This window comes from Lichenostomus cassidix, chromosome W (assembly GCF_008360975.1).
Source record: "Lichenostomus cassidix isolate B80296 chromosome W, HeHo_3.0, whole genome shotgun sequence".
Taxonomy (NCBI): Eukaryota; Metazoa; Chordata; class Aves; order Passeriformes; family Meliphagidae; genus Lichenostomus; species Lichenostomus cassidix.
Window position 1 is genome coordinate 7,713,729 of NC_139510.1, and position 11,329 is coordinate 7,725,057.

At 38.5% G+C, this 11,329-nt stretch overlaps 1 long non-coding RNA gene across 1 annotated transcript in view; it reads left to right on the plus strand.

The window, feature by feature from the left end:
* LOC146425426 (uncharacterized) overlaps positions 1 to 7,039 on the plus strand; it is a 34,523-nt gene extending 27,484 nt beyond the window's left edge. The window contains exons 2-3 of the long non-coding RNA XR_014846576.1: positions 300 to 416; positions 988 to 7,039. This is a non-coding gene — a long non-coding RNA (uncharacterized LOC146425426). The remainder of the gene's footprint in view (positions 1 to 299; positions 417 to 987) is intronic.
* Positions 7,040 to 11,329: the final 4,290 nt, after the last annotated feature.

Consider the following 11,329-nt stretch of genomic DNA (forward strand, 5'->3'; position numbering starts at 1 on the left):
TACCTCTCGCAGAAGAGAGTCAGATGATTTTTGAATTTGAATGGGAAAATCCTAGTACAGGAAGGAAAAGCCAGCTTACCTGGACAGTGTTACCTCAAGGGTTCAAAAACAGTCCCGCGCTTTTTGGAAATCAATTGGCTGAAGAATTAGAGCAATGGCAATCTCCACCTGGGGAAGGTACAGTTCTACAATATGTAGATGACTTGTTGGTTGCTACAAAAACTTCTAAAGAGTGCCTTGAGTGGACAGTGAGCCTGTTGAACTTTTTGGGATTGAATGGCTATCGATTTTCTCAACAGAAAGCTCAACTGGTGCAACAACAGGTGACCTACCTCGGATATGAGATTTCTGGAGGACAACGATCTCTGGGAGCTACACAGAAGGAAGCAATCTGCCAAACACCTAAGCCACAGACTGTAAGAGAACTTCGCACTTTCCTTGGAATAACAGGGTGGTGCCAACTGTGGTTGTACAATTATGGATTGATTATGAGACCTTTATATGAACTGGTAAAGATTTCTAAAAATGCTGTGGTGTGGACTCCTGAAGCTGACAAGGCCTTCAAAGAATTGAAGTGTGAACTCATGAGAGCTCCAGCCCTCGGACTTCCTGACGTGAGTAAGCCTTTTTGGCTGTTCTCACATGAGAGGCAAGGAATAGCCCTGGGAGTCTTAGCACAGCAGTTGGGCCCCTATAAAAGGGCAGTAGCATATTTCTCCAAGCAACTGGACACTGTGAGCAAGGGGTGGCCTGCCTGCCTTAGAGCAGTTGCAGCAGTTATAATGAACATTGAAGAAGCAAGAAAATTCACGCTAGGACAAAAGATGACTGTTCTAGTGTCACACACAGTGTCGGCTGTCCTAGAGCAGAAAGGAAATCACTGGTTGTCTCCTTCAAGATTTCTGAAATATCAAGCGGTTCTGGCCGAATCTGATGACATTGACATTCAAGTAACTAACATTGTTAACCCTGCTTCCTTTCTGCAAGGAAAATCTGAAGCTGAACCAGTGGTACACGATTGCCTGGAAACCATTGAGGCTGTGTACTCCAGCCGCCCAGATCTGAAAGAAGAACTGCTCCCAGATGCCCACAGCTGGTTTATTGACGGCAGCAATTTCATGAAGCAAGGGACGCCGATGGCTGGGTATGCTGTGACCACTGTCTCTAAGGTAATTGAGTCAAATTCATTACCTGTGGGAACTTTAGCAGAAAAAGCTGAGCTGATAGATCTAACCCAAGCGTTAGAGCTAGCCAAGGGAAAAATCATCAATATTTGGACAGATTCCAAATATGCTTATGGGATTGTCCATGCTCATGGCGCGATTTGGAAAGAAAGAGGACTCTTAACAGCTCAGAAGAAAGTTGTCAAAAATGCAACTGACATCCTCAGACTCCTAGAAGCAGTGAAACTCCCATCACAGGTGGCAATTATGCATTGCCAGGGACACTCTAGAGGTAACATTCTCCCTGAGGAAGGTAACAGATTGGCAGATTATGAAGCTAGACTGGCCACTGAAAAGATTGAGCCAGTAGTGACTGCACTGATACCCACTGAAGTAGAAACTGGGCAACCAGTAAATTATAAGCCATCAGATTACAAATGGATAGAAAGAAGATAATAAAGGGAAACTTCTAGAGAATGGATGGGGGCAGTTAGAAACAGGCCAATTAGTAATACCTGAAAGAGCTTTGAAACACTTTGTGAAATCTGAACATGTTAAAACTCATTGGGGAATAGACCCCCTCTACCAATATCTCAGAGCACGAGTTGCAGGCCCACATTTGTTAGAAATCATTAAAGAAGTAACATCACAATGTGACATCTGTTTAAAGAACAATCCAAATATAACAGTTAGGCTAGAACAAGGAGTGATTGACAGGGGAACTTTTGCAGGGGAAGTATGGAAAATAGATTTTTCTGAACTCCCAAGAGAGGGGGGTTTCAGATATCTATTGGTGTTAACGGACACCTTTTCTGCGTGGCCAGAGGTGTTCCCTTGTAGAACAAACAAAGCTCGAGAAGTAGTAAAAGCATTGCTAAATGAAATCATCTCTAGGTTCGGAGTACCCAGAGAAATTTCCTCTGATAGGGGAACACATTTTTGTGCACAAATTGTGCAAGCAATCAGCAAAGTGTTAAGAATTTAGTGGCAGCTTCATACCCCCTACAGGCCACAAGCTAGTGGTCAAGTAGAGAAAATGACCCATATGATTAAACAGCAAATAGCAAAAATTTGCCAAGAAACCAGTTTGTATTGGTTCCAAGCTCTACCCATCGCCCTTGTGAGACTCAGGGTGAAACCTCAATCAAAAGAAAAGGTTAGCCCATTCAAAATTTTTTATGGCAGACCTTATGAACTGAATGCTACTCATGATGAAAATTTGGCTCAAGTAGGCAATCAATATATCTGTGAATATTTAAAAGCAATAAACAAACAATTGCATCAGAAATTCAATACTGTGTTTGAAAATCAACCTAAGCAGCCAGATCACAAATTGCATGCAATTGATCCTGGTGACTGGGTATATGTTAAGAATTTTTCAGGTGATCCTCTACAGAAGTGGGACTGACCTTTTCAAGTCCTTCGGACAAGTTTCACGGCAGTTTGCATAAAAGAGAGACCTACCTGGATCCATTATACCCGAGTCAAGAAATCTCCTGTTAAATGATGGGCTGCAACAGCTGTTAATACTGAAGGACTATAACTGAAAATCAGCTGTAAACTATGAATACATTGTTATGCTTTGTTGCTTTGTGGCAAGTCACTATAACCTTCAATGCTAATAATTATGTAGCTTTGCTTAAATCCATAGTGAACCATACTAGAATAAGGGATTGTTGGTTGTGTGGACAGGTACAACAGTTACGCTCACCGTTGTTAGGAGTGCCCTCTAGTAATTGGACTGAGTTAAGCCCATATTCCCTGTATGAACATAAACACCAATGTGAGCAGTCAGGGTCCCCTATGGGAATGCCTCCTTTTCAGTTAACGCTTGTCAATCAATCTGTTACTTATATAGAATCAAAGTTTGCCAGATCCAATTTTGATCATTTTAACAACACTAGCAATTGGACCAAAATTGTTCCCCTACCATGGGTCTGGTTTAACATAACATTACTTGTGCCCTCACAACAATGGCATAACTATCTGTACACCAGACATACCAACAACCCCTTAATAAGAATTACAGTGAGTTGTGATTTGCCAGATGGTTATTGGTGGTTGTGTGAAAATGGAATAGCCCATAAGCAATTACCCGGAAATTGGACAGGACAATGTACCATGGGGTATCTTGTCCCGCACATACAGATGATAAATCACACTAGTTCAATTACAGGGATTGTTAGAGGAATTTGAAGAGGAGTTTGGAAAAACCGATTAAGTCAAACTGTACCATCCAACCCTCTAATTAGATATAACACAAGTTTTCATGGCTTTGTCAGGGCCTTATTATTTCCTCTAGGGATAGTACAGTTAGAAATGGCAATAGTGAACATCTCAGCAGAAATGGAAATAATTGCAAATACAATAAATGCCATTGGACAGTTGCAAACAGAAGTCAATTCCCTAAACGAAGTAGTACTTCAGAATCAAATGGTACTAGATATGATTACAGCACAAATAGGAGGAGTTTGTACACTAATAAACACTAGTTGTACGTATGTAGATCAATCAGGGCAAATAGCATCACAGCTGGCAGCCCCACCCCACCAGACAAGGTATTAGCAAATCCATTTCTACTTCTTCTCTTTCCCTAGGGCTAAAAGGGGTTTCCTTCTTCTCATCTTCATCACGTGAGAATACACACCCCATTATCTACACTTACAAACAGGAAAAGATCACTGTAGTAACACACATAGAGGACTTGAACCTATATTCAAGGTTGCAGTGCAGGACCTAATCGCGATGAGCCACCACAGGCTCGAGGCCAAAGTTTGCCACTGCAGTACTAACCCTAGCCCTCTCTCAGAAGGATGTCTCCTTCCATTACAAAACAAATTGTAAGAGATCTCCTTGCCACAAAGCACCACTTTTATATGCCTACTCATGTATCTCTGTGTTGGGTCCTTAGTCTCCGATGCCTTCCAGGCCGCCACCACCCCCAAAGGTGCCAGCAGAGGGAGTGATGGCTAGATGTTGCACTGGGCCCAGAGGGAGTTGCAGAGACCTTCCTGTCCCGGCGGAGTCGCCAGAAAATGATGCCTAAAAGCAGACTACCTGAAACAGAGGCCAAAACAAATTAGTAGTTAAAAGCAGACAAATTTATTCAAGGCCTTCAAGGTACATTCGGGCAAGCAAAGTACCCCTCGAAGGGACTACACCCAAAATGGATGCTGGGTCACGAGCCCTTCACCTTTTATAAGCTCTGTCCTATTAGCATATTGGTCTCTAATTCTCCAATCCCACCCTTAGACGATGATGTTAACCACCCCAGGCCCACTCCCCCCATTTCACCGTTGTTTACATATTTTCAGGCCCTAGGGCAACGAATATGTCCTTGAATCTCTATTCAGAGAGCTTTGTTTTGGCTAAAGCTGTTGGGAACAGAGGTTTTTAGCACTTTATAAGAAGCACAGAACTACACCAAGTTACAGATACATGAAGAGTAAAAAAACAGAAATTATTAAAGCATCAAGGGGCTGCAGCTCACAGTCCTAAGCACATTGGTGGTTAAGTGCTTTATCAAAATTTTATTTAGGATTTTGTCAGCACAAAGGTTTATCCAAGATTTTTAAAAAGTAGGAAGCTCATATTCTATGTTGGCTTCCCCCTCAAAAGAAATTCTATCAGTTCTGGTTTGAGAATCTCCCCTACCCGCCATCTTAACACTGATGTCCTTTGCCCTTTGTGCTGCGAGATATTAGGTAAGGCATATAGCAGAACATTAAAGTCATCCTGAAGAATCTGATGAATCCAAAACTTATGTCAAGTTTATGTTGCTTTAAAACTTCCATGAAAGTCAAATGGTTAGGAAAAATGGAGTTCAAAAGTTTGCAGTACTATAGAAGTTCATTAGGCAAAAAAATATTAGTTACAGTAAACTTGAGACAGCCAAATCACTATTATTGATATGTCAGCATGACTCATTCTACATTATGAAATTTCAACTATCTTTACCAAAGATATGTCCATGAAAGATGAACAATATCATTCTTAATTGGTATAACAATCCCTGGTAACTGGCTATACCTTTAGTACACCACTTTGTGTAGCTCCATGGTAACTTTAGGAGTTCTTTTCTTTCTAGCAACATTCTCCCAAAGTTTTGGTATATGCAAAGTTTGCTAAGTTCCCAATGCTAAGACAGAAAAAACTTCTGGACTCCTTTCATAGTTAAAACTTCTTTAAAAGTCTCAAGACTGTTAGAACTGGATCTCTCTCTTTTGATAACAGGAGTAAGCATGTGTATTTTAAACAATAACAACATGCTATAGGACTACATTTAAATTTAATTTTAATTCTGTTTGCTTGACATAAGTAAGCAGCCTTCATTATAATTATCATAGCCTTATGGAAGACATGACTATAGTACTTTTTACAGTCTGTGTTGCTATCTGTAAAGATATACACCAGGGCAAACAATGAGGCAAAAGCTTCAGGATCAGAGCTGAAGCTTTGGAATTGTTTTCCACAGAAAACATAAAAATACCTTTCATATGGACGGATACTATGCTATGAAGGAAGGAGAGTCAGGTTCACTTCTACATTTTAGAGAGAAGTCCACATCTTCCACATTTTCAAAGGTATATAGCAATCCTTTATCTACTGCTACATCAAGATGTGCAGCAACTCCTCCAGTGCTGCAAAAATCTACCATCACATAAATATCAAACCCATTCTCAGGTTTTCAATAACAGTTTTCCACAAAAATCAGGATGAAATGCAAAATCTTAGACTTGGAACTTTAGGGCATCCGGCAGCATATATAGTTACCTGGAAAACTGCTTTGATAAAGAATGAAGATCAGGATCAATAGTTATATTCTTAAGCCACACTGGAATTACCCACAAAAATTAATTTCTTCAGGAGCAAACTTTCTCTTGAACTCCATATACAATCATAAAAATATAGAATATGCTGAGTTGGAAGAGACCCATCAGGATCATCAAGTCCGACTCCTGGCCCTGCACAGGACATCCCAAGAATCACACCATGTGCCTGAGAGCATTGTCCAAACAATTCTTGAACTCTGGCAGGCTTGGTGCTGTGACCACTTCCCTGGGGAGCCCAACCACCCTCTGGGTGAAGAGCATTTCCTAATATCCAACCTAAACCTCCTGTGACACAGCTTCAGGCCATCCCCTTGGGTCCTGTCACTGGTCACCAGAGAGAAAAGATCAGTGCCTGCCCCTTCACTTCCCCTCATGAGGAAGTTGTAGACTGCCATGAGGTCTTCCCTCTGTCTCCTCCATGCTGAACAAGCCAAGTGACCTCAGCCACTCCTCATATGGCTTCCCCCCTAGACCCTTTACCATCTTTGTTGCCCTCCTTTGGATGCTCTCTAATAGCTTTATCTCTTTCTTATATTGTGGCTCCCAAAACTGCACACAGGACTTGAGGTGAGGCTGCACCAGTGCAGAGCAGAGAGGGACAATCCCCTCCCTTGCCCAGCTAGCAATGCTGTGCTTGATGCACCCCAGGACATGGTTGACCCTCTGGGCTGCCAGAGCACTGCTGACTCATATCCAACTTTCCATCAACCAGGACCTCCAGGTCCCTTTCTGTGGTGCTGCTTTCCAGCATCTCATTCCCCACTCTGTATATCCAGGGTTGCCCCATCGCAGGTGCAGAATCTGGCATTTGCCCTTGTTGAACTCCATACAGTTGGTGATTGCCCAGCTCTCTCATTTAATAACGACTTCTACCAGCAACAAAGGGCTGCTCTTAAATTTTACCTTCCTATATTCTGTATGCAGATCTTGTCATCTGTCTCTAAAGTAGCACATACTGAAAAACCCTTACTAAGGACAATCCTATTATGCACAAAATTCCTTTGGAGACTGGGCTGGTTAACAAAGTCCTAGATTACCGATTGCCTTACTTTAAGTGCTGCTGGATGTAAAACGAGTGATATAATATAAATATATATTATATAAAAAGAGAGAGAGCAACTTTTTACATAGGCAGATAGTGAAAACACAAGGGGAAATGGTTTCAAACTAAAAGAAGAGAGATTTAGATTAGACATTAAGAAGAAATTCATTACTCAGAGGGTAGTTTGCCACTGGAACAGGTTGTCCAGAGAAGCTGTGGATGCCCCATCCCTGGAAGTGTTCAAGGCCAGGTTGGACAGGGCTTGGAGCAACCTGGTCTAGTGGAAGGTGACCCTGACCATGGTGAGGGGGTTGGAACTAGATGATCTTCAAGGTCCCTTCCAACACAAGTCATTCTGATTCTATAACATTCTTTTCATTTATTTAAGATGCTAGTACTTACTCTACTTATCTTGTTTGTATATAGAAGTAGTAATTAACCTCAGACTCAAGCCTGAATCAATAGTCCAATATTTTGTTCAAGTTCCCTTTTGATAGCAGCATGCTCTAAAACAAGCACCCCACAACAGAATGGGAATGGGGAGGGCTATTTGAATGAAGACAAAACCAAAACTATACCCTGCCTTCCCAGTCACTGGTTTACTCATTTCTTATAGCCAACAGGAACTGATCTCTTTTCTAATCAACTTGGTCTCTACACACCTACTGTGCTGTCAACAGCTATTCCATGGTCTTCTCTTTCTGGAGGCAGAAATCAACGTCCTTAGTTAAGCAGACTTTCAGCCAAATAGGCAGCAATTCATTTCTGTTATACATATTATTATGAATTTACTTAGTAGTTATATCATGATAATGTATTTTATTGAATTTGTTACAATACAGAAGGTCCTTGTGCTAGACATGTAATTGTCTAGATTATTTGTTATTGACCAACTGTAAATATTGGAAGCAAACATAAAACAATCAAATTGACATGGGTAAATTTTGTACATGGAGCTACTACTGTTAGTTTCATACTTTTATTTTAGAGACTCCTGTATCAGGAAGTTATATAAGTTTAAGAACAGACTTTTAAACAGTTTGCATTATCACCCCATAAAAGCTAGATAAAATTAGACTAAGACCATTCCAAGATTTGGTTCAAGGTCTTCAATAATTTTCATTTAGTTTTAGCTTATTCAAATTTTTACTCAATTATTGATAAACACAAGTAATGAGAATGATGCCACAAGGCCCAATTGAGAAGTGAGAACGATATAACACCATACATCTACTAAATAAGTGAGCAGCAGAGGAGGATGGCACCATAAATTTACCAAACAAGGAGATAATGCAGGAACAAACTATTGATAAGACCAAACAAGTCTTTGGGTTGAACTTTTGCGCTAACTTTAGTCAGATAACCAGCATAGTAAAATTAATGTCTATAGATGGTAAAAACCCCTTACTCACATAAGCTCCTTCTCTATAGAGCATGTGTAGTAAAATAAATGGGTACTGTGTCTTTAAGTGAAAGTGAAAAAGTATTTAGCCAATGAATGTCATTTTAGATTGTTGCATATACTGGAGCTTATGATCTTTCACTGTTTGAAGTGTATGAAAGCGGGTAACTAGCATACTGAAGGTGTGCCAGCTTTGTGGATTCATCACCCAGCACCCATCTCTGCGCAGACATGAATTAAACAAATACCTTGACTGTGTGTGGATTGGCTTCTTGCACACTGGGTAGAATCTGTATTTGGGACATCCTCATTTGGTCAGATTTAGCTAGCTAGCATCAGCTGTTTGAAACAAAAATACAGACAATATAACATTTCTCAGTAGTAGAGCAGTTACCAGTATCACCCCATGAGCATTAATTTCATTCAGGTAAACCTCCTATGCCTACATTTTTTGGCCCCCAAACAGCATAAAACATCTAAACTGAACTGACCTTAATTTATCCAAAGATCATTTTCATTCACAAAAAATTAAAATTCTCCTTATTCAAGAGACTCCAGAACTTACATGTGTGAACCAGAAGAGTACCCTACTGAGTCAGACAAAACACAAGCTGAACATGACATTTTCATCTTTCATTAAAAATTGGAATGCAACATATATATTTTAACAACTTTATTAACATAGTCAAGCAGTGATTAGCATCCACATCTATTATGCCACATCATACAAATGTTGATACAAAATTACTACAGTACAATATATATTATCTGCATGATTCAAAATATTTGGTGACCCCAAAAACTCTAAAATTCAGCAGCTTATCAAAAATTAAAACAATATTTTATTTTAAATGAAGTTCTGTTAGCAAATAGGCAGACTTCAAGAAATCTCACTCAATTTACTAGTTTGAAAGGTTGCAGGAGGATATGTTTGAAATATACATTCCAACATTGTGGCAGATACAGAAACATCAGTTTTAAAGCTTTCAAGCAAAACTCATACAACCTAAGTTGTTAGCAGAAAGATCAGTCATCTTTAATTTTAAATTATTTTCTATACTGCATCCAATTGAAAATTTTAGAAGTACTTAGTATTAGTAAGTCAGACATACATAGCTACCTATTTCTTCCCATGAAAAAATAAAGTATTACACTGAAGATTTCAACAGCCAAAGAAACCTGCTTATACCCATTTTTTTTTTCTAATCGCTGTCCCCACAAAGATTACTCAGGTCTTCTCAGTTTTGTTGTTCACCCAAAGTAAGGAATTAGATACCTAAGGTGAAAGTAGCACAATAAAACCAGCTTATAGAAAAGTTATATTATACTATAAGCACTGAATTCTTTGAGATGCAGACTTGATTTACTTAAAAAGTATATTGTAACACCAGAGCTATCCACCTTTTATAGAGACATTTTAACTGCCCTCACAAATACATTCAAGTAAGTATCCTTATTATTTTAAGTATCCTTATTATTTTAGGAGAATATACTCTACAAGGCAAGCAACAAGAGTACTCACCTCAGAGTTTTCCATTTAAACTAATTATCTAAAACTGGCTTGCTCCAACCATTACGTGCAAAGAGCAAGCATCAGTGTCAGACAAAAAAAGGTAGGCTGATGGTACAAATTCTGGTGAATGCATAGGTGAGTGAAATACACAGCTACTGATCAAGCTTTATTTACTCAAGATGAGGTTACTGGAAATACATAATATATCACAAATATGTATGCAAACCACATCAGCATCTACCTGAAGTAACTGCAGGATGTTTTGCAATTTACAGCAGTCATTTCACTGTAGAGCTTAACCTTTATCTAAGATAAAAAGTTACTCTTTAGACCCTATGTAGAAGCTTTATGCATTTATGGTCATAAAAGAGAAAGCATTGAAGCAATCAGTGTTAATTTGCAACTTCTTTCCTTAACAAAAACTGAAAGAAAAGATTTCTAATACAATGTTACATTTAAAGCATTTGTCAAGAAAAATTTCAGTTGTTTGAATATGGATGCATTCTCCTGAAGGGAAGAATGTTTTTGCACCTTTATCTGTTAATACATTCAATATGAATAAAATAGGTGAGGCAAAAGTCATTCTTTTCCAACAGTAGAAGGTTAACTTAAAGTAAGTTTAAGACAGAGGAGCTCCCTAATATGAAATACATAAACTGATATAATTAAGACACATTTTATAAGCATGTGTTCTGAACAAAAAGGGTACAACAGTATTCACCTGAGATAAAGCTAGTATTTGAATATTTCTAAGTAGCAATGAGTTTCACTTGAGTAAAACTACTTGAAGCTTTAAAATATACATTTTACTATTATACAATATATGCAGTGTAAGTAATTAAAATTGATGCTTACATAAAAGTCCTAAAAAACCCCCCACCAAATCCACAGTGTATCAATAATTCTAGTTACAAAACTTATGCTGCTTCATAACTTTTAAAAATTATAATTATTATAAATTTAAAACTCATTTTTCCAAAACTGATCTTTTGAGTACAAGCTTTAAGGAGCAATAAACTAAAGCATAAGAATTAGCTCATTACAATTTAAATATGTACATATTCACCAATTTAGAAAATAATCAAGCTTTGGAAAAAAATTATAAAATTGATTATATTTTCTTGCCCTGCTTAGAATAATGAACTATTCTAATCAGTTTTTCCTAAATGAAAAGAGTTGCTTCCTGAATGTATAAAGAAAAAAATTTAGTATTGAACTTATAATTTAACAGCAATTTAGAACTGCCAATAAGATGCATTTTATAAGGATTTTAAATACCCTTTCTGTTATCAACTTAGGTTGATCAGCAGCTTTTCTTCATTCTGAATCCTTCAAAAAGGGAAACTTAAAACAGGAAAAAGACATATATAAAAAACA